Genomic DNA, 23649 nt, shown 5'->3' on the forward strand with positions numbered 1-23649 from the left:
GATATCTACTGTAATGACTCAACAAGTTTTTTACCTGTTGGTGTATTTGCTTCTACTCATCTATAGTAAAAGAATCATAATGTTCTTTAACATTTTTGAACCTGTTCCTTCCCAACATTTTCATTGTTCTTTTAAACATGGTTTCAAGTTTGTAGGAGGCAATTTCTAAAGGTGTAATTACCTTTGGCACTACCTTTTCCTTTTTAGACATTCTGTCGGTTGCCTTCACCTTCTTTGGTTCTTCATCAGATTCTGTTCCCTCAGATTCACTTCTTTGGTACACTCTCCTTTTTCTTAATTATTTTAGGTTTGTGTTCCTTTTTGCTTAGGACACTTCGAGTCACCCTTGTAGTCTTCTTCTCAGGAGATTTTTCTACACTTTTCTTTTTCTTTCCTTTGGCTTTAGCTACAGATTCAATACTGGTTTCAATAGGTGTAGCTTGGATTGCAAGAATATCCATTTTCACCTTCTTTTTGTCTACAGGTGATGCTAACAGAGTATTAGCATAGCCAACCAGTAAGTCATCATTGACTTCATAGCTCATTTATTCCATCTCTTCCTCTCTAGATACTCTTGCTCGCATTAAGCAAAAATCAATTGTAGCCGTGAAGATTATGTCTTTCAAAATGTCTTACTACATCTTCCGGTAGCCTCATCCTCATGCTCATTTTCTTTTGAAACTCATTGAAGTATTTGTTGGTGGCAGCCGAAAAGGTATTTTTCACAGCTTTAATGCTATTTATTATCTGAGCATTGACTGGTTGTTCCTTGGACCATTCAATGTCACCTATACCAGGTAGAAAGTTTTGGAAATAGAAATATAACCTAGCTAGTAGTTGACCAAACTTAAATTTCTGAGTATTGTCCCTTTTGATGGATTTCAAATTTAGAAAAAGCTGGACTCAGATAGCTTCACAAATATCATAGTTTTCATCTTCAATAATCATATTGTATGCTGTATGCATTACTGCGGACGGAACATTGTTAAGTCTAGTGTATTAAAATACTCTGTAGCCTATCACCATTGCTGCAAGGTTCATCGCAGGATCTCTGATATTGTTAACAGAGAAAGAACACCCATCAGAGGTGGAACCAGTTAGATTGAAGATTGTGTCTTTTGTGATTTTCCTTAATTCAGGAATTTTGCTAGTTGAGCAATAACCCATTACAGCCCTAATGGCCTCCTTGGTAATTGTATGAGTCCTTTCTAGATACATATTCTCTCCATGTACTCGACTCAGAATTATTCTTATGTGTTCTTCTTCAAAATCTTCAAGAGGGTAGGCAGCATTATGAAATCCTTTCTCAAAAAACCTAGCATACTTAGCTTTTATCTTTCCTTCCTCATCACAGAGTGATTTCAATTGAGTGTAGATGTGAAGAGTTCCCATATCCTCAATTTTACAATCTATATAGCTAGACAAATCACCTTGAACAACGACTCCACTTGGACTTGCGATAATGCATTATAATTTTCTCTACCTTTACGAATTCTTCAGGCTCATCAATGATTAATAATATCTCTACAGTTTTTGATGTAGATGCCATTTGAAGATAAGCATGATTCAAGACAGAGTTCAAATAAATACCTAATATTTTCACCGTCGTTCTGTACCTTGGTTGAATTGTTCAAATGCACTCTTGTTCACTTCTCTGTAGCTACCAATTCAGCTTAATTTCTCTCAATCTCAAAGCACTTTGATAATTCGCACCAAGACTATTTCGCTCTACTTCTGCAATCTTTCCGAAAGTATTAGGGTAAAAATGATAAGGTAAAACTTGCTTTTATCCTTTTTACTGACTGTAATAAATGCTCATACTTTTAGGTTAAAAAAACCTAATTTCACCACTTAAGTGACACGCTGGTTGATTAACATGTCAGAAAAAGGTCACCAAAATTCAAAATTCAAAAAGGATTCTTTCTCGCTTATTCTACAAAGGGGTCCGAAATATGTTTTACTGTTACGCTCCCCTTAGCCTTTTTAGACAGGCTTAAGTCACCGGTGCTGGATTCTCTTCACTAGGTGAAGGAGTGATTTCTTCTACAAGCACTTCTTTTCTCTTATTTTTCCATGTCTGATTCATGTCTTCTCTTGTTTCCTCAACATCAACCTTTTGCTTGCCTTTCTGATCCTTAGAGGAGTTGACCTGTTTGCTATTTCTTGTTCTGCAAAACTTAGCCAGATGTCTTGGGTTGTTGCAGTGATAATAGACCACACCAGATGATCTCCAGGGTCTTGCATTTCCTCTTCCTGTTTGTTTTCTACAGTTCATAGCCACATGACCAACTTTATTGCAAAAGGTACACACCACATTTGTTACCTTTTCCATCTTGAATGGACTAAAATTGTTGTCATAGGATCTTTGAAAGTTCCTATTTGCCTGATTATCATATTTTCTTGTTTGGTCACAATATGGTCTTGGATGCATGTGTGGTACAGGATTGTTAGCACCATATCTGCACTCAATATGTCTATGCCCATACATTCCACAAGTGTAGCAATGTCCTTCAAAATTTCTAGATACATACCTAGTATTGGTATTATAACTTGCATTTCTCATAGGTTTGTTCTTACAAACATTTGTAGTATGACTGGGCTTATGACAAACAAAACATACAGGTTTGAAATCTTTCTTGCTAGTAGTCTTTTAGACTTTAGACACATTTTTATTCTTTGGATAGTTGCTCTGTGTACTAGAGGATTCACCTTTCTCAGTTGTTTGAAAGCCAAGTCCAGAGATATCACTCTTCATTCTCTGTGATTGAATTTGTTCTTCCAGCATGGTAGAACTTTTGGCAAACTTTTCCAGTTTCTCATTGGCTTCAGCAAGTTTAGTGACAAGATCTTCATTGTGTTTAGACAAATTCTCTTTCAGGGATGATGCCAACTCAAGGTCTAACTTTAAGTTCTCCTTTTCTTCTTGTAAAGCGGAAAAATCGAACCCTAGTCGTTCTCCCCTCCCCAACTCCAAGGAGAGAGAAGGGAGAGTCACTAGGGTTGATGGTTTTCACTTAGAAGAGACTTTACATTCAAAAGAGGGGTTTAAACCCACCAGATCCAATCCCACGCAATGCAAGATTGGATTCTATATGAGTTTCAAGGGTTGTGACATCAAGGATACCCTCTTTTGTAAAGAATGTAGATAGAAAGATTGAACTAGGAATGCATGTAAAGTAGGAAAGATTCACTTATAAAAAGAGATAGGGATATGGGATGAAGCTGTGGACCTGGAATTAGTAGTGAAATGTTGAGACGGTGCTGTTCTGCAAATTTGAGTGAAAGTTGACGGGACGATGGCGCCCGGCGTGCACACGGTCCTCCGAAAAATCCGCGAAACGAAGGGGGATCTGTTCGTCTCTGCACAAGGATTCCAGATCTTCAATTACAGCCGCGTACCTGCAACCTACACACAGAAAAGAGAGGACGATTGGGGGGTTAGGGATGAGGGGTTTTCCTTTAGGTCAAACCCCGGTTTTGGAATTAACCAAGAAATGAGAATGCTGTAAATGTAAATGTTTGTAATGTAAACAAGTACTGATACCTTGTTGTAAGAATGTTTGTATTCTTACATGCGAAGGTGTAATGTATGTAGTATGTTGTATGTTGTATGTGATCTCCTCTTGAATGGTTGAATCCTTGTCTTGAATGCAACACCTAGCCTTGAATGGAGACTTAGAATGCTCAATTGCTTGAAGGAATGCTTGAATGCTTGAATGCTTGAATGTTTGAATATCGCTTTCGCCTTTTGTTCTTGCTCATTTCCTCCTTTTTTTTTGACCTCCTCAAATGGGAGAGGAAATTTAGTTTATATACTTGTTAATTAGGGCTGATAGACTGATTTTCTTGACCTTGGGCCGACCAGGAAACAATATTTTCCAATTTGCAAACTTAAAGACCTGAAGCCCCAAAAGAGACCGGGCCCAAAATAGGGCCAGGGACAAGGTTGCTGGGCGCCATGGTCCTGGGGGACCAGGGCACTAGGTGCCATAGTCCTGAAGGACCAGGGCACTGGGCACCATGGTCCCACCTCTCGAGACAGCAGGGTGCAAGGAGGATCAGGCCAGGGTGCTGAAAAATGTAGTTTTTGGTGTCATAAGCAAGTTTCGGGGTCTCCATCCAGGTTCAGTGTTGCGCCGCCATCGTGAAGACCCAAATGCAGTCGAAATTGCAAGTGTCACAATTTTAGTACGCTACATTTAGCTCCCACTTTAGTGGGAGTATAAGCCTACGCTCATACTTCCGGCAAAGTACAAGGAAACAACATTGAAAAACTTTCACCACGTCAAGGAGGCAAGATACACCAAGCCCCTAGTGGACTAAGGATCTTACTACTTCGATTGACAAAGTAAAAGGGAAGATCACGAGGGAGAACCATGACTGTCAGTAGTAAGGTTCCCTCACTATGAGTCATGCAAGAAAGATATCAAAAATTTTCAAGGCAAAGCTAAATTTCTCAAGAAATTTTTAAGTATCTTGAAAAGATATGAACGGGATGTATGCCCCCCTACGTTAAAGCGATCGCACACGCCTCACTGGGGGTGATTGCTTTAAGGTAGTGATACATATAAGAAATGAGAAAGGAGCACATTATCACAAGGATTTAGCCCCCAAGTGCGAGATAAGCCCAAGGATAATAGACACAAAACACAAAGCACAAGGTGACTTCGCTTTCCTCGGGGTCAGTATGCTATATGATAATTCATGTATATCATATGTATGTATGCATAATTGTTCTTCATTCCCCAATCAAGGAAGGTCACCTAGAAGAAGGGAACACATGTGTCTTTTGAGTAAACATGAGAGAGACCAAAAGAGATCTCAATGTTTTGCATCGTCCTCAAGTAGACAACACTAAGGACAACGAATAGAAGAATGAGAATAACACATAGAAGAAGTAACAAAAGAGAGGAGGAGAGAGTCTGCTATGCTAATGAACTAGTCTAGCACGTCATCTACCCCCCGATCTTGCTGATCAATATTTCAGGAAGGTAGGAAACACGCTAGAGGAGGAACATCCAACACAGCAGATGGAGCTATCACAAGATCCAAACAAGGGCTATGTTCATACCCCAAGCCACAGTGTTCTTGTCTAGGAGCTAGGATAAGTGCTTTAGAAAATTCGTTAGATAGATGGTTATCAACATCAACATATTCATATTCACTATCAGAATGAACAGGAGTAACATTTTCATCATGAATAACATTTTCATCTATGTCATCATCAAGATTTATAAAAATAGGATCTTTAACTCGCACAGGATCAAGACCATCATGCATCTTATGTTTAGGAGATTTCGGCTCAATCGTCAACTGAGGAGAAAATGGAATAATATTGGCTGAAGGTGTTTTTGGGGATTGCAAAGTTTGAGAAGCAGCTGCCTAAGCTCTAAGACGACGCTTTCGTCGGCGTTCACGTGTAGAACGATTTCGTCTAGTCTTAGTAGGAAGTTGCGAAGATTGAGGAGGAGGAATGTTCTCATCCTTATCACTTGGGTGTTTAGGTTGTGGTCTCTTAGGTTGAACAATAGGAGAAGAGGAAGGTCTCTTCTCTCCATAAGAGGAAGGAGGAGGAACTGCTCCATATAAGGGAGGAATATTCGGTTTAGGAAGGAGACCAAGTCCATCATGACGAGGAGGTATAGGTCTACTTTTAGGAAGTTTATTAATCATAGGCATAGTCACATCCATAGGGATGGGTTGGGAATCTTCTTGAGGAAAGACATTAGTTTTATCTTTCAAAGGAAGAACTTCCTTCTCAAGAACGATAGGAATGTCAAGTTTGGGCGTTCTAGGTTCACTTAGAGATAGGATCATATCTTTTTTCCATTTTTGATAAGATTTGAAAAGATGATCACTTCGCGGAGGAAGAGATTGGAATTGTTTAGGCCAAAAATAATCAATAGGAACGCTAGAAGTTCTTTCAGCTGGTTTAAAGAGACTATGATTGACAGTAACAACTTCACCATTATGGGGAAATTTCAAACACTTGTGAATAGGAGAAGCAATAGCTTTCATGGAAGACAGCCAAGGATAGCCTAGCTTCACATGAAATTGTTTGGATGATGGAATAATAGCAAAGTCCACATCAAGGGATTTGTTATGGACCTCAATAGGTAATGTAATAGAACCAATTGCAGGAGAAGAAAATGCATCAAATAGTTTCACAACCACATTTGTTTCATCATAGATCACTTGATTCAATTGCAAAGTAAAAAGAAATTCTTCAGTAATGACATTAACCATGCAAGAAGGATCAATAAGCACTCCACGGCAAGGTGTATTCTTGACTTTTGCAACTATATATAAAGGACCATCAGGTGCCCTGATAGTTTCACTAGAATCAAAGGTGATGGAAGGTTCTTTAGGGATTTTCTGCTGCTCTACAAAGTTAATCACATTCGGAGTCATAGACACAAGATCATCAGGTGAGACAGAGGAATCATTAGTATCAATCGCATTAGAGGTATGAGAAGGCAATGGATCAGTAAAAATCTGAAGATTTTGGTTAGGAGGAGCTACAGATGTATTGCTTTTATCATTCACTCCAGAAACAGAGATAGTATTATTATCAATCAAATCTTGAATTTTACCCTTTAAAGCAAAACATTTTTCAGTATCATGCCCAGGATGACGATGAAATTGACAAAAATATTTGTTATCAAAATAGGGTGAGTTAATCTTTGTAGGGTCTATTTGCCTTATAGGAGGAAGAGTAAGCACATTTTGTTCCAATAACTTATTCATAATACTATGCAATGATTCATTCAAAGGAGTGAACTTTCTTTCTTTCTTGAAAAACTTAGAAATAGGAGGCACACCTGATGCTGCATTCACATTGTTGTTGATGATGTTTTCATTGAATTTAATGGACTCTCTGTTCGGTTTAAACTTCCAAAATGGTTGTTGACTACTATCACCCTTATCACTCGGAGCCATAGGATTTGCTTGTTACATTTGACTTACAGTCAGTTGATAATTGTGAAGAGTTGCACACAACTGTTGGAAAGAAGTAAACTCAGAAAACAGAAGTTTTTCTCTAATATCTTTTTGTAAATTAGAAATAAAGATTCTTTGAATATCATTGTCAGGTACTGGAAAAGAAATTTGAGCATACAAATGCTTATATCTACCAATGAAATTAGTCACTTTTTCTTTAACACCTTGTTTACAATGCATTAAATCAATCAAAGTAACTTTAGGACTTATATTGTTTTGAAATTGTTGAATAAAAGAATTTGCAAGTTGTTCGAAAGAAGTAATCGAATAAGAAGGCAACGAGCAATACCATTGTAGGGCTTTATCTCGTAATGTTCTAGTAAACAGTTTTGCAAGCAACCTTTGGTCATAAGCAAAATCAGTACATATTGTTTGAAAGGTCTTAACATGTGTTAGAGGATCACCCTTACCATTATAAAGCTCCAAATGCGGAATTTCAACATGTTTAGGGGGAATAGCTCGAACAATGTCAAGAGAAAGTGGGCTCGCAACATCAAATGTGGGCACACTAAACTTAGATTGATTCATAGAGGCAATTTGTTGCTGTAAAGAAGAGATAGTTTGTGCAAGATTGTTAATGGTCGCTTCAGTCGAAGAGTTCATATTAGACGTGTTAGATTGTGATGGAGGTGTTATGTTATTGAAAGAAGGTAGAGAGTAAGGTGGTGGGATACTATGATAGTTAGTCATAGGAGATGATTGGAAAGGAGGAACACTACAAGGAGGAATGGAAGGGTTAAATGAATTGCCCCCTTGTGTCATGTTCATTTGTGGAGATATAATAGGAACACTCATTGAAGGAATGAATGAAGAAGTCGGATTGAATGAAGGAAGAGGGTTGATTTAAGAAGAGGGATTGCCCCCATGACTGGTGATCATAGGCGGAATGTCTTGTATTGAAGTAGTCATTATGTTTGATGTAAAAGTAGGTATACTAGCAATAGGAGTTGTCAAAGGATTAGAATGATTAACTTGAGTAGGAGTTTGTGTATAACCTAAGGTTTCGGCACAACTTTTCATAGGCATCACATTCGAATCCACAATGTGTACAATACCACGCAAAATATCAATTCCATTCTTATCACTTTGAACCATACATTTTAGACCCTCAATTAATGAAAGAGCTTCACTATTAGGGTATTCTTGAGACATCCATTGTCGAAAATCATCAAATTGGTTACCCAAGTTTGAAAGTTGTTCTACAGAAACCTCATGGAGAGCTTCTTCATCATTAAGAGGATTAGAGGAATTACCCATGTCCTCGTTAAAAAGGCCATTCAAATTAGGTTCCATCTCCTCGGTAATTACACCTTGGAAAGACTTAATTCTAAGGCTTCGTCTAACGGGAATAGTGTAAGTAGGGCTTATTGTTGTAAAACTCATGCACTAAAGAAAGAGAGAAGATTTTGAATTTTAGAGGTAGCAAATTTCAATAAAATCAGCCAATCTCCTAGATTTAAGCTGTTAAATGCAATTAGGACAGTCTCCCGAAATTTCGGAAAAAATGTCCGGGACCGTGGCGAACGGAGTGCACACGGTCCTCGCAACTTTTTTCAAAATTTTCAGGGATGAAAGTTATGATGATTTTAAAGCTAATCTGAAAAAATTGAGTGATTTTATTATCTGTAGATAGGCCAAATTAAAGTTGCAATCTCAAAATTGAACCCTACCAAGATTGTTGAAAAATGTAAAATTTGAATTTTGAAAAAGAGGGGGAAACTGAAATTTTGAATTTTATGATTTCAGAGGGAATACTAAAAGCAATGCAAGTTTTGAAATTTAAAAGGTGACTCGATTTCATGCAAATTCAAATTTGAAACTGGAAATCAAGGTTGTTGCAATTAAACACTTAATTTCAAAAGTCACAAATTGCAAAAATTTGAATAAAACACTGAAATTTCGAATGAATGCCAACACACTTTTCAGATTTAGGACTGTAAGAAACACAATTTTGATATGAATTTTAATTTCAACAATTTTTGAATGATTAGAAGCCTCAATCCAAGCAATCCCTAGACCAACTTTGACTTTAATTTTGAAAGTGTTAAAATTGATAAAATCAGCCAAAATTCTGGATTTTAGCAGAAAAATACAGTAAGATCTAGCTCCCAAAATTTCAGAAAAAATGTTGGGGACGAGGGCGCTCGGGGTGCACACGGTCCTCGCAAATTTTTTCCAAATTTTCAGGGATGAAAGATGTTGTGATTTTATTGCGGAATCCAAAGTTACAGCCGATTTGGAGGTGTTTTGATTAGTGAAATTATCAGTCAAAGGTTGAATCAAGAGGGTTCTAAAAATTAGGGTTTTGACATTTAACCACTTAATTTTCAGAATTAAAGCACAAATATGAATTGACAATTTGCAATAGAAGGGTAGATTTGAAACAATCATTAACAATTAAACATTTCACAAGTTTAATTACTAAAAAGAAAATTTTAGGGTTTTTATGCAATCAACCTCTAAAATTTGCAAAAGATCAAACATGGAAATGTAATTAAGGAAACAAAATTTTTAGATCTAACCATGAATAATCAGAACAAGGATGTTCACGTCGGGTTCACCAAAATGTAAAGCGGAAAAATCAAACCCTAGTCATTCTCCCCTCCCCAACTCCAAGGAGAGAGAAGGGAGAGTCACTAGGGTTGATGGTTTTCACTTAGAAGAGACTTTACATTCAAAAGAGGGGTTGAAACCCACCAGATCCAATCCCACGCAATGCAAGATTGGATTCTATATGAGTTTCAAGGGTTGTGACATCAAGGATACCCTCTTTTGTAAAGAATGTAGATATAAAGATTGAACTAGGAATGCATGTAAAGTAGGAAAGATTCGCTTATAAATAGAGATAGGGATATGGGATGAAGCTACGGACCTGGAATTAGCAGTGAAATGTCGAGACGGTGTTGTTCTGCAAATTTGAGTGAAAGTTGACAGGACGATGGCGCCCGACGTGCACCCGGTCCTTCGAAAAATCCGCGAAACGAAGGGGGATCTGTTCGTCTCTGCACAAGGATTCCAGATCTTCAATTACAGCCGCATACCTGCAACCTACACACAGAAAAGAGAGGACGATTGGGGGGTTAGGGATGAGGGGTTTTCCTTTAGGTCAAACCCCGATTTTGGAATTAACCAAGAAATGAGAATGCTGTAAATGTAAATGTTTGTAATGTAAACAAGTACTGATACCTTGTTGTAAGAATGTTTGTATTCTTACATGCGAAGGTGTAATGTATGTAGTATGTTGTGTAATGTATGTAGTATGTTATATGTTGTATGTGATCTCCTCTTCAATGGTTGAATCCTTGTCTTGAATGCAACACCTAGCCTTGAATGGAGACTTAGAATGCTCAATTGCTTGAAGGAATGCTTGAATGCTTGAATGCTTGAATGTTTGAATATCGCTTTCGCCTTTTGTTCTTGCTCATTTCCTCCTTTTTTTTTGACCTCCTCAAATGGGAGAGGAAATGTAGTTTATATACTTGTCAATTAGGGCTGATAGACTGATTTTCTTGACCTTGGGCCGACCAGGAAACAATATTTTCCAATTTGCAAACTTAAAGACCCGAAGCCCCAAAAGAGACCGGGCCCAAAATAGGGCCAGGGACCAGGGCGCAGGGCGCCATGGTCCTGGGGGACCAGGGCGCTGGGCACCCTAGTCCTGAAGGACCAGGGCACTGGGCACCATGGTCCCACCTCCCGGGACAGCAGGGTGCAAGGAGGATCAGGCCAGGGTGCTGAAAAATGCAGTTTTTGGTGTCATAAGCAAGTTTCGGGGTCTCCATCCAGGTTCAGTGTTGCGCTGCCATCGTGAAGACCCAAATGCAGTCGAAATTGCAAGTGTTGCAATTTTAGGACGCTACACTTCTATTTCAACTATTAAATCCTCATGCATAATGTCTCTTTCCCGTTTGATTTTTAGGATCCCTTGATCTTTTCTTTGATAAGATCTTCAGTAGCTCTCCTGGATTCCAGCTCTTGACACATGCGAATAGTGAGACCTTCCAATTCTCTTCTTAGATTTAGTTTCTCTCCCTACAACTTTTCAACTTCTTCTGATAAGGCATCGATATTAGCTTCATCTGAAGAATTATTGTCAGATATTTGTAATAGTTTTTCAGATAGCTCGCTCCTCTTGACTTGAGAAGCTTTCAATTTGCCCCTAAGGATTTCAATTTCATTTCTACTGGCTTCCAGTTCTCTAACGATCTCAAAGTAGCTTTTGTCCCCCGTGCTGGTTTCAAGATTCCCTTCTAAGCGGTTAGGCTTCAAAGAAGTTGGGCTCTGATACCAATTGATGGACTTGAAAAGCACTGAGAGCGGGGGGGGTGAATCAGTGACTCAAAAACACACACTACTTTGAATGCTAATCTATGGATGATCTTAACCAAGCGGTTAAACAAAATACATGCTATCCAAAATGAAATAACAACATTCACAAAAATTAGATCATCCACCATAACACAAGTGTTTATACGTGGAAAACCCAAATAGGTAAAAACCACGATGAGATGGAACTCACAAGTTAACTATCTGCAGTAATAGAAAACTGATAGGTTAAGGCCTTACAAAGAGCTCTGCTAGGAGCGAATCTTGTTAGAGATTCCAAGCTTGATTAGAAGCTTATACCCTGTTAAGAGTACTACCCTGTTAGGAGTAACCTCACCGGAGGATTTGAGAATCCAAACTAATGGATCACCTTGTTAGTGGATTTGTACAATGAAGCTTGTTAGAGCTTACCCGTTTAAGGGATTTGCACCCGTTGTAATGATTAGGAAACAACAAGAGTAGCTTGATCTATTCTAAGTAGCATAGGACTTGCTTGATCAGATCCTTCTAAGTTCATTCAATTTTGCTCTGCATTTATCACTTCTTAACAAAAACTTTTTCACTCTTTTTACATAACAACTCTCAATTTGTTACAATCATCATTAAAAATGACTCTCTACGATGTCTTTAAATAGACATACAATTCTTATGTCAGCCATAGGAACACAATTTCCTAGGTGCAATGAATCTATACATATAATCATAACTCATCACAAAAAATGACCGCCAAACAAACGGCATTGGTAACTCATCACAAAACAGATACCGGTTAGAGCAGTTTAATACCGGTTGAAAATTAACCGTTGTTATGGAATCTTCACTAGGTCTTCTTCTTCATCTTCATGCTAATTCTGATGCCGATCTTGTGTTATCACTGGTTATCTCATAGGTACATACTGGTTGACACAAAGTACTAGTTTAGAGATAAACCTTAGACATACTGGTTAGAAGTGTAAACCAATTGAAGTTACACCTGTAGTCAATGTTATCACATATGTGTCTGAGAGTGTTTCATAAATGACATTAAGTGATGAATACATTACAATCATCATCAAGCCAACAAAACCTAGTGGGATAAAACTCTTCAAAAGAGAGAAAATAAATAGAAAAAAATAGATGTTACAAGAATGAAGGACACAAGATGTTCCCACAAGTACTAAATCAGTCACATAAGTACAATCAATATACCCCCCATAGGACAGAAAGGAAGAGATAATGTATCCCCACCATAAGAGAGAAGCTCCAATGCCAAAGATGAAGGCTCGAGGATGAATGCTGATGTAGATACAAGAGTGACAAACCATGCTCCTCCCCTTAAGAAGAAACAAGTGCAATGGATAAGGTAGAAGCAACTCCATGAAAGGAGATGGAAGGAATAGTCTCATGATATGTGCCATGAAAGACAACTCAATTATCCACATGTGTAAATCAAAAGATGCCAAATCAAATGAAGAAAATCTAAACAACTATGAAGTTACTTGATGAACAACCTTGGGGAGCACTGATGAAAATGAGATGATAGGAATGTTAAAGGGTAAAAGTATGGATATGGGGTCACACATGTGTGACCCATTAGGACCCCATATGACCCCTTTTAAAGTCCTAGTAGGTACAACATACCCCTTAGGACACCTTATGACCCCATAGGGTCATTACTGTCCTAAGGGGTCATATGGGGTCCAAAGGGGCCATGGATGTGTTTTAACACATGTGACCCCTTAAGACCCCATACAATCCCTTTTAAATTCCTAGTAAGTACAACATACCTTTGAGGACACCATATGACCCCATAGTATCCTAATGGGTCATATGGTGTTGTTAGGAGTTGTTAGAACACATGTGTGGCCCCTTAGCACATGTGTAGCCCCTTAGGATCCCATATGACCCCTTAGGACACCACATGACCCCATAGGATCATATAGTGTCCTAAGGGGTCATATGGGGTCCAAAGGGGCCATGGATGTGTTTTAACACGTGTGACCCCTTAAGACCCCATATGAGCCCTTTTAACATCCTAGTAGATGAAACATACCTCTTAGGACACCATATGATGCCATAGGATCATATAGTGTCTACAGGGGTCATATGGGGTACTAAGGGGTCACACATGTGTGACCCCTTAGGACCCCATCTAACCTCTTTTAAATTACTAGTAGGTACAACATACCTCATAGGACACCATATTACCCCATAGGTTCATATAGTGTTGTATGGGGTCCTAAGGTGTCACACATGTGTCACCCATTAGGACACCATATGACCCCTTTTAAAGTCCAAGTAGGTACAACACCCCCCTTAGGACACATGTCATATAGTGTCCTAAGGGGTCATATGGGGTCCTAAGAGGCCACACATGTGTTATAACATGTATGAGCCCTTAGGATCCCATATGACCCCTTTTATAGTCCCAATAAGTAAAACATACCTCTTAGGACACTATATGACCCCATAGGGTCATATAGTGTCCTAAGGGGTCATATGGTGTCATTAGGGGTCATATGGGTTCTTAACACATGTGTGGTCCATTAGGACCCCATATGACCCCTAAGGACACCATATGACCCCTTAGGACACCATACGACCCCATAGGATCATATAGTTTCCTAAGGGGTCATATGGGGTCCAAAGGGGCCATGGATGTGTTTTAACATGTGTGACCCCTTAGGACCCCATATGACCCTTTTTAATATCCTAGTAGGTGCAACATACCTCTTAGGACACCATATGACCCCATAGGGTCATATAGTGTCCTAAGGGGTCATATGGGGTACTAAGGGGTCACACATGTGTGACTCCTTAGGACCCCATATGACCTCTTTTAAAGTCCCAGTAGGTACAAAATACCTCTTAACTAGTAAGAACAACATGCCTCTTAGGACAACATATGACCCCATAGGTTCATATAGTGTCGTATGGGGTCACATGGGGTCTTAAGTGCTCACACATGTGTCACCCCTTAGGAACCCATATGACCCCTTTTAAAGTCCTAGTAGGTACAACATATCCATCAAGACACCATATGACCCCACATGGTCATATAGTGTCCTATGGGGTCATATGGGATCCTAAGGGACCACATATGTGCTAGATTAGGACCCCCATATGACCACTTAAGACCCCATATATAACCCCTTAGGACCCTATATGACCCCTTTTAAAGTCCTAGTAAGTACAACATACTTTTAGGACACCATATGACCCCATAGGGCCATATAGTGTCCTAAGGGGTCATATGGGGTCCTAAGGGTCCACACATGTGTTCTAACACGTGTGACCCCTTAGGACCCCATATGATCCCTTTTAAAGTACTAGTAGGTACAACATACCTCTTAGGATACCATATGATCCCATAGGATCATATAGTGACGTACGAGGTCATATAGGGTAACACATGTGCTAGAGCACATGTGTGATCACTTAAGACCCCATATGATCCCTTTTAAAGTCCTAGTAGGTACAAAATACCCCTTAGAACACCATATGACCCCATAGGGTCATATAGTGTCCTAAGTGGTCATATGGGGTCTTAAGGGGCTAGACATGTGTTCTAACATATTTGTGAACCCATATGACCCCTTTTAAAGTCCTTGTAGGTACAACATTAGGTCAAATGGACACCATATGATCCCTTATGATCCCATATGACCCCTTAGGACACCAAAGGGTCATATGGTGTTCTAAGGGGTCATATGTGGTCCTAAGGGATCACACATGTGTGACCCCTTAGGACCACATATGACTTCTTTTAAAGTTCTAGTAGGTACAACATACCCCTTAGGACCCCATATGACCGCTTAGGACACCATAGAGTCATATAGTGTCCTAAGGGGTCATATGGGGTCCTAAGGGGTCATACATACATTTTATAACACATGTGTGACCCCTTAGGACCCCATGTGACCCCTTAGGAAACCATAGGGTCATATGGTGTTGGAAGGGGTCATGTATGGGGTCCTAAGGGGCCACACATGTGTTCTAGAACATGTGTGACCCCTTGGGACCCCATATGACCTCTTTGAAAGCCATAGTCGGTACAACATACCCCCTAGTACATGGGAGACCCCTTAATACATCCTAGGACATATTTTGACCCCTTTTAACATCTTAGCATGTATAACATAAGACCCCATACAACACCATAAGATCCCTTAGTATTGTAAGGACCCCTTATGACCTCTAATGACCCCTTAAGACCCTTTATGATTCCTAATGACCCCTACTAACCCCATTTTAGCAGATAGGATCATATAGTGTCATAAGGGGTCATATGGTGTCGTTAGAGGTCATTTGGGGTCCTAAGGGGAAACACATGTGTGACCCCTAAGGACCCCATATGACCCCTAACAACACCATATGACCTAATAGGATCATATCGTGTCCTAAGGGGTCATACGGGGTCCTAAGGGGCCACACATGTGTTCTAACAAATGTGTGACCCCTTAGCAAGGAAAACTTTAAGAACCCCCCCCCTTTGGACAAGGTGTAAAAACCTGGCAAAAGTTGTATAATTCTGAGGAAAATTTTAATTTTACTGGCGAATTTTTGTGGTTTACAAAGAAAAATAATAATCTCCATTGGTGAACTAGCCGTGATCGCTCAAAGTTTGTGAAAAATCCTGGCGAATTGTAATGTTTTCAAAACCCAAAAAATATTTGCATGGGTGAATTGTAATGTTTTTAAAACCAGAAAAATATTTGCATTGGTGATTTCAACCTATTTTCAAACCATTAAAAAAAAATATTGGCGATTTCAACCTATTTTCAAAGCATAAAAATAAATATTGGCGATTTCAAGGTATTTTCAAACCATAAAAAAAATAAAATTGGCAATTTGAAGATATTAGCTTTAAGTCATTAAAACATGTGGCACATAGTCGTCAACTCTCTGCTTGGAAGACTACCCATTAGGGCATCTCGTGACCTAGGGACAAGCCCTTATGACTCTCTCTATCTCCAACTCGTAAGTTGAAAATGCTAAGCCTTCGTAACCTCGAGATCTAGCGACTGAGGGAAACTAAACTGCCACTCACCAATTCTCGACCACAAAATGTTAAGTCCTCGTCACCATAACAACTTGGAGATAGTGGTAACTTTAACCCTTGTTGCGTACTCGCCAACATAAAACTGTTTATCTCTTAAGCACTAGCACTTCACTCGCAACCTCGCGGCTTGATCAGGTCTTCAGACATTTAACTTTGTGAGCTGGCGATAACCATTAAACCTAACCACAAACTGTCTAGTCGCTAGCTCATGACCTAAAAATGCTAACATTAAACAAACATGAGAGCTAGCGAAAACTGTATGAAATGAGTTACTTGCTAACTCTCATGGCTATAATGTATGATGTCAGACCAACTCGAGACCTCGCAACCAAAGCAATTTCACTATGAATCTCCAGCTCGATAAAATAAAATGCTAATACCCAAAAAGCTAGAGACCTTGTGATGTAAACCCAAACCAACTTGTCGCCAGCTTGTGGCTTGATCACATCTTCAGACATTTTACCTCGTGAGCTGGTGATAACCATAAAACTTAACCACAAACTATCTGGTCGCTAGCTCAGAACCTAAAATTTTTAAGGCTTGGATGTTGACTCATTCCTGAGGGACTAGTTTGAAGGTTTCTCCTAAGTCAAGGTTGATTAGACAAGCGAGGGTGACGGTTTCAGAGGCATAAAAGGATTGGATAGATTCTGAGTTAGTGATGGGAGATCACGGATTTCTCTGAGAAATAAGAGCTCAGGTTGCTTGTTGTCAGGTATTCTAATTTCTGAAGCAGAATTTGTCCAATCAAGGAGGAATAAAATCATAACAAAATCATTCACAATAGATGAGCCTTAGTAGGATGCAGTGGATTTGATAGGCATGACATGACTTCTAGAGTCTACAGTCATGTTGAAAAACACCAAAATGATGATTTTGCACGTGAATGAGCATCACCAAATGAAGTGTGAAAAATTGAAAATATTATAAATACAATGGAGTGGTGACTTAATTGGTAGAAGAGAAAATAAACCTTTTTCATTTTCTGAGAGTGTTTTTTTCCTCAGAAAGGAAGATGATGTTTGAGCAGGATCGTGCATAGAGTTGTTGTGTGCTTTGTGATAGTGGATGGGTGTTTTTTTGTTTTCTTCTGTGTGAGTTTGTTTATTGTTAGAGGGGTTGTGAAAGCGAGAAGGATTTCCAGAGGGGGTGTGAAAGCCTTTTCTTGTCAAGAAAGGCCAAGCATGGCACATCCTCTGCTTCTACTCTGCTATAGGAAGGCAAGGGATTTGAAGAAGGATTTGTTTAGGTGGGGAGTGGCAGCCAGTCATCTTTGTGATGACATGGAAGCTGCGACCCCTCCCCAACATATTACATTTACCCTAAAGCTCATGTTTCCACTTTCCCTGATCATGGGCATGAAGGCTCGAGCTCCTCTTTCCATTAAACCATTTTCTCTGTTCCTGGGCATGAAGGCTTCCTCCTGTATTTGGAAACAATTTGTTGGATAGAACGTAACATCTCACATTCCATCCGAAGGCATTAGGGTGATAATGGCATGGCACAAGTAGTTTTGCAAGTTGTATAGTCATTGGGGTTCCTTTTCTGGTTCCAGTAGTGATTCTAGACTGTAGGTGAAGGGAGCAAGTTGTATACTGTATAGTCATTTACAGAGGAAATTAAAAGCATTTAGTGTCAATATTTGTGTAGGTTCTTGAAGGAGTTATATATAAATTTATTTTGTGTATAATTCTATCTCTTTCAAATGATCAGAATCATGAGTTTTAACTTTTTTCATTTGTTGTATTGTTATGGTGTATGTAATTTTTTATTTAATGCTTCTTATTAATTATTATGCCTAGGAATGCAAAATTTCTGTTACTATTAGTCTGGAATCATATTAAGGATTCACCTCATTGTAATTGGTGGGCGGATTAATGTCATAGAATACCTCCATATATATTACTTAAACATCCATAGCATATAAAATCATAAGAGTATTAAGAATGAAAGTATCAAACACCACAATAGATAGGAATACAACATAATTAGTAAAACATGCATGCAACTCAATTAAAGGGAATATCTTTTGAGGATCCAATTCCATGATATATATATAGAAAAATCACAATTTCATAATCAAAGGCAAACAAGAAAACATATTCACCCACAATGAATCAACTATTATAATTCGAAGGTCACTTCACCAAGTCAACATGAAGACAACAGACCAGTGCCTTATCCTAGGGCATATATTCACTTACAATTCAAAGACAACCTGATAATAAACTTCAATAAGATTCATTTTCAGATAAATAGGAATGAAATTATGAATAATGCCATTACATACACAACCCAGATTCAAATGTAAACTGAAAAACCCTTGATCGACCATTCAATTCACAGTGAAAACATAATTTCAACACAAAGACAATTATGTGAAGATATCAAATAGCAAATGCTATTGATATTATATTCATAATGATATTAGAAAGTAAATTCACAATGCGATTCAACTATGCACTTATCAAATTCTTGAACAATTGAGCTATTATAACTATATAAGAGTTTTCAAGTTCAACATCAATAAAAGTGGCCAACTGGCCATCCCTCTCTACCGATCAAAAAGAAAAAGTGGCCATCCCTCTCAAATTAATCTTGGAATCCTTTTATAAGATGAGGATTCAACAAGCTTAGGATTATTGTGAGGAATCTTGGGTAGCAACCTCAACCTGAGATTTCTTATTTGGCTTTAGCATGGCTTGCCACCTGTCCACCTCTTTGTCTATTGGCCAACTAAATGCCTTTACCTCTTCCAACTTTGCAACTGAATCTATCCATCTGGCATTTGTAACTGCCTTGAACTCAACAATAAACTTTGCATGGTCAACCTCAACCTTGAACAATGAATCAAGCATACCATTAAGGAAATAAGTATCAACCTGTTCATTTACATGTTTGATTATTTCTTCTTGCTCCAGAATCAAATCAAATTCACTAATCCAATCAGAAACTGATTTCAAATCTCCATTACTACCATAAATTGAAGGCACCAATTTACTATAACCTTCCCCAAATGTCTGCAATTTTTCATTTATAAGCACATCCTTCCCTATGAAAAATGCATAAGTTGGATTCATTACCTCCGCCATGTCTTTAGTGTCACTGATCTTGGGAGGGAACTCGTCACTATACATCATTGCAGTATCTAGGTTATCCATTAATCTGCTTCTTCCTGACCAAACATTGAACAAAGGTCCAAGAAAAGCGACAACCTCAGAGGATGTTTTACTTGCCTCTTTCAAAGAAATGTGCAAATCATGCACTACCATCAATTTTCCTTTCAATACATTAATCCTGTGTTTCAAAATTCCCAACACAACAGAGATAGCCTTGACATTTTGTTCCTTTTCAATCTTTTCAATTTTCCTTGTGTATTCCTCCATTTTTGCTGTCACATCAATTGGTGTTTCTTGTACTTGTTATGTAATCTGTATTGGAGGGGGCTCATTTGCAATTTTTTCTTTCAACTCCACTAACTCTTCCTCCAGAGTGCCCTTCTTCATTAGTGTCTCTTCATATGTTTTAGACAATTTAATCAATTGGGTATATGTTTCTGTGTATCTTCTTAACAAATCCTCTGTTTCTTGATAAATTCATGAAAGAAACTTGAGTAAAAAATGAGGCAATCTCCATGTCAGTTGTGTTCTGCAAGTTCCAAATCATTTTGTTAGCTTTCTTTTCTACTTAGATATTTAGAAGGTGGGGATTTTTAGTGGAAGGGGCCAAAGACCAAGCAGCAAGTGTCTTTGACTTAGGATTAAATCTTGATCCTCTTATTACATCTCCAATTTCAAATTCAATTTTAAACATTGGGTCCTCTTGCTTCCTAATTTAATCAATAATAAAAATAGACTAGATATCCCAGTCAGGCATCATAATCATACTAGTACTCTTAATCAATTGTCTTGCCTGTTCCACAAATATTTACTCCCTGTCAGGATCATATTCCTACAGTGCCTTGATGATCTCCTGTTTCTTTTCTTCCTTTGCTTCCTCTATGATCAGATTTTGTCTTGATTGTTTTCATTTCAATCTTGTTAAAAAAATTTAAATTCATCTGACTTAATAAAGTCATCATCTTTCATTAACTCATTTGACAACATCACATGCTCATCAAAGCCTTGAGCAAGGGCTTCATTTATTTCTCCCTATTCTTCATTCTGCCCTGCTTCTCTGAGATGTGTCCTTATTTGATGAAAGTATTGTCCTTGTTCTATAACAATTTCTCTAGCATGGTCTCTCCTCACAATTGTACCGACCTCATTGGTTTTTTGTTTCTTTGCAATTGGCACTCGGGTAGATTGAACTTCATCCCCACTCTCTACATCATCAGCAGACACACTAAGTGGCCACTTACCATGTGAAGAATGCCCATCTTGGGGGTCTTGCTGTTGAGAAGCCACTTCTGGAATTTGAGGCATTTGTTCCATCAGAGTTTTATATAAACTCAAACATTTTGTTAATCCTCTCTAGGTACGGGCTATCAGGGCAAAACTTGAGAAACTAGGGTTAGCAGCCTTCAATTCTGCTTCAACTCTCATCAAATTTTTCCATTTTCTTCTCCTTTCTTGTACTTCATCTTTTCTCAACAAATTTCTAACCACATCTTCATCATCCAATAGTTCATGGTCCTTTATTGTGGCCCAAGGTGTCATTTTTGGCAATGCAACTTTAATAAATTGTCCATGATCACAAAATCTAGACACAACATTAACCAAGCTATACTGTTTAAGGAATTTGTTTACTTCATCAAAGGAACTCCTACCAATGGTAAAATCAGACGCAAACCAGAGCCTGGGAAGAAGAAAACCCTTCCTATGTTTTTCAAGGCATTATTTTTCCACTAGGGTCAATTGCCAGATAAATTCCATAAAAGCAATCCTAATTGGAACAAATTTTGGTAAAATATGGGGAGGCTGAGGACACCCATAGACTTTGATCACAGTAAAGTTATTAAAAAATTAAAAGTCCCCCCAATTATGTGAAATAGACCAGTTTGGAACATATTGGTAAGGTCTCAAAACTCTCCTAACATTAATTGACAATCGTTCCCTATTTATTCCTAGCATTTCCATAATTGGCGAAACAATCCAATTTTCAAAGAAAAGGAAAGAAGAATGTGGAGAACTACTATCCCAAACCTGGGTCCATCTTTGTATTGGCATTAAGACACCCAATTCTTCTTTGAAAAGCTCCAATTCTTTATCCATGAACTCAACATTACAGAACAAGATTAAATGCATCAACAATGAATAATGCTTGAATGTAGGGTTGGGTGCACCACTCTGAAATTCAAATAGAGCATTATGAATGTGTTCAACCACATAGCCCACATAATCATAATCTTTGTTAACAAATTGGTGTTGAATGTCCATAGTCATCGTTAGTAATTCAGATAACACTATTGAATCTCCATCAAAACCCAACACTCTGCATAATCCATAGATTGTACAATGCATATAATGGTGGAAAGGTGTGAAGTCAAATGGTGGTTCGATACTCTCTGGAATTATAACCGGCTTCCTATTCACCCTAGGCATGTATCTGGGTATTGCATGCTTCTTGATAACACCTTTGTATTTGTTATAATCCTCTGCAATCCACTCCAAATATATATCTGTACATGAAACACCAGTAATCTAGAAAGCTTCAACAAAGCTAGCTCTGTTAATTGAAACTAGGGCAGACTGGTTCTTTCTTCTAATTACCCTAGATACTGGGCAATAGCCTTTGGCCAACTCTTTGATCAAATCCACATCAATATACACATCTGGCACAATTAACTTTGCCATATTTAAATCCCAAGGGTTTGACATCGAGACACCCTTAACCCTATTATTCCAGAAATAATGAAATAGAGTAGATCGAGTCATATTAAGTGTGGTAGGGTTTCTGCATTGGCTCCATAAATCTCTCCATGCCAAATCATTTGTATTCAAAGCAACAGCAGTCCCTGGCATCAAATATACAAATTCTTCTTTGTATTTCTTAACCATCTTTTCCTCAGTGGCACTAGCCTTGGAACCTCCAGGTCCTCTTGCTCCACTTGTCGTGGGCTTGGGCTTGGGCTTGGAAGCTCTAGTTCCACTCGTCGCCTGGCTCATTTTAGCTGTAGGAGAAAAACTTAACCAATTTTCTGAAATTTTCCCACACCCAACACTCCAAATTTTCCAACGTTGTTGCAGAGCTCAATTCACTGGATTACCTCAAAGATAGAATGCATTAATGCAATTATACAAAATCTCAGCTCGATCATGCAATTTATGGTATTTGGGCGCCATCACTTCTCTAAAGTCTCAAGTCTCATTAATTACCACACTTGTATGAACTAGCTACTGTGGCATTAATTCAAATTTCAAACTTCAAAGCTGAAGTACTTGAATGAAATTTGAATTCATGCCCTTCTATTTGATTGGCGATTTCCATTCAAAACTTTTACAGAACCCAGCAAACAAGTCCACATGTTAGCGAGTTAGCGACAATGCTACCAAATCCTCTTAATCACAAGCTCGCAACCCCTTTTACAAATCCTCAAAGAATCTCGCGAGTGAGCGACAACCATTGATCTTCATCAAGCCCTTTAGTTGCAACCTCACAACAACATTTGTAATATTCTTTCTTTACCTGCGAGCAGAAGACCACTGCAAATCTAACAAAACAATTTATTTCATCGCAAGATCGCAACTAGAAACTTAACTTGAATTAAACCCTTGCGATCCCAGGACAACAAGACACTTAACCGCCATCGCATACTCACAACACTTTTTGACTTAAGACTTACAAACCCGCGAGCATGCGATGACCACAAAATCAGACCAAAACTAACCTATCACCAGATCGCAACTTAAAATGCTAAACAACTTCAAAACCTGCGAGCAAGCAATGAAACCAACTAAGCTGTGATACCAACCACATTGCATGATCACAAATTAAAATGACTTAACCGCGAACACCTTGCGTCCTTGCGATAACATAAAATCACACCCAGTCGCAACCTCGCAACATAAAATGGTATTTGGGCGCCATCACTTCTCTCAAGTCTCATTAATTGCCATTTGCCACACTTGCATGAACTAGCTAGTGTGGCATTAATGCAATTATACAAATGTCAAAATCTCAGCTCGATCATGCAATTTATGGTATTTGGGTGTTGTCACTTTTCTCAAGTCTCATTAATATTAATTGCCACACTTGCATGAACTAGTAGTAGCTACTGTGGCATTTGATTGGCGATTGCCATTCAAAACTTTTACAAAACCCGGCAAACAAGTCCACGTGTC

This window comes from Cryptomeria japonica, chromosome 1 (genome assembly GCF_030272615.1).
Source record: "Cryptomeria japonica chromosome 1, Sugi_1.0, whole genome shotgun sequence".
NCBI classification, from domain to species: domain Eukaryota; kingdom Viridiplantae; phylum Streptophyta; class Pinopsida; order Cupressales; family Cupressaceae; genus Cryptomeria; species Cryptomeria japonica.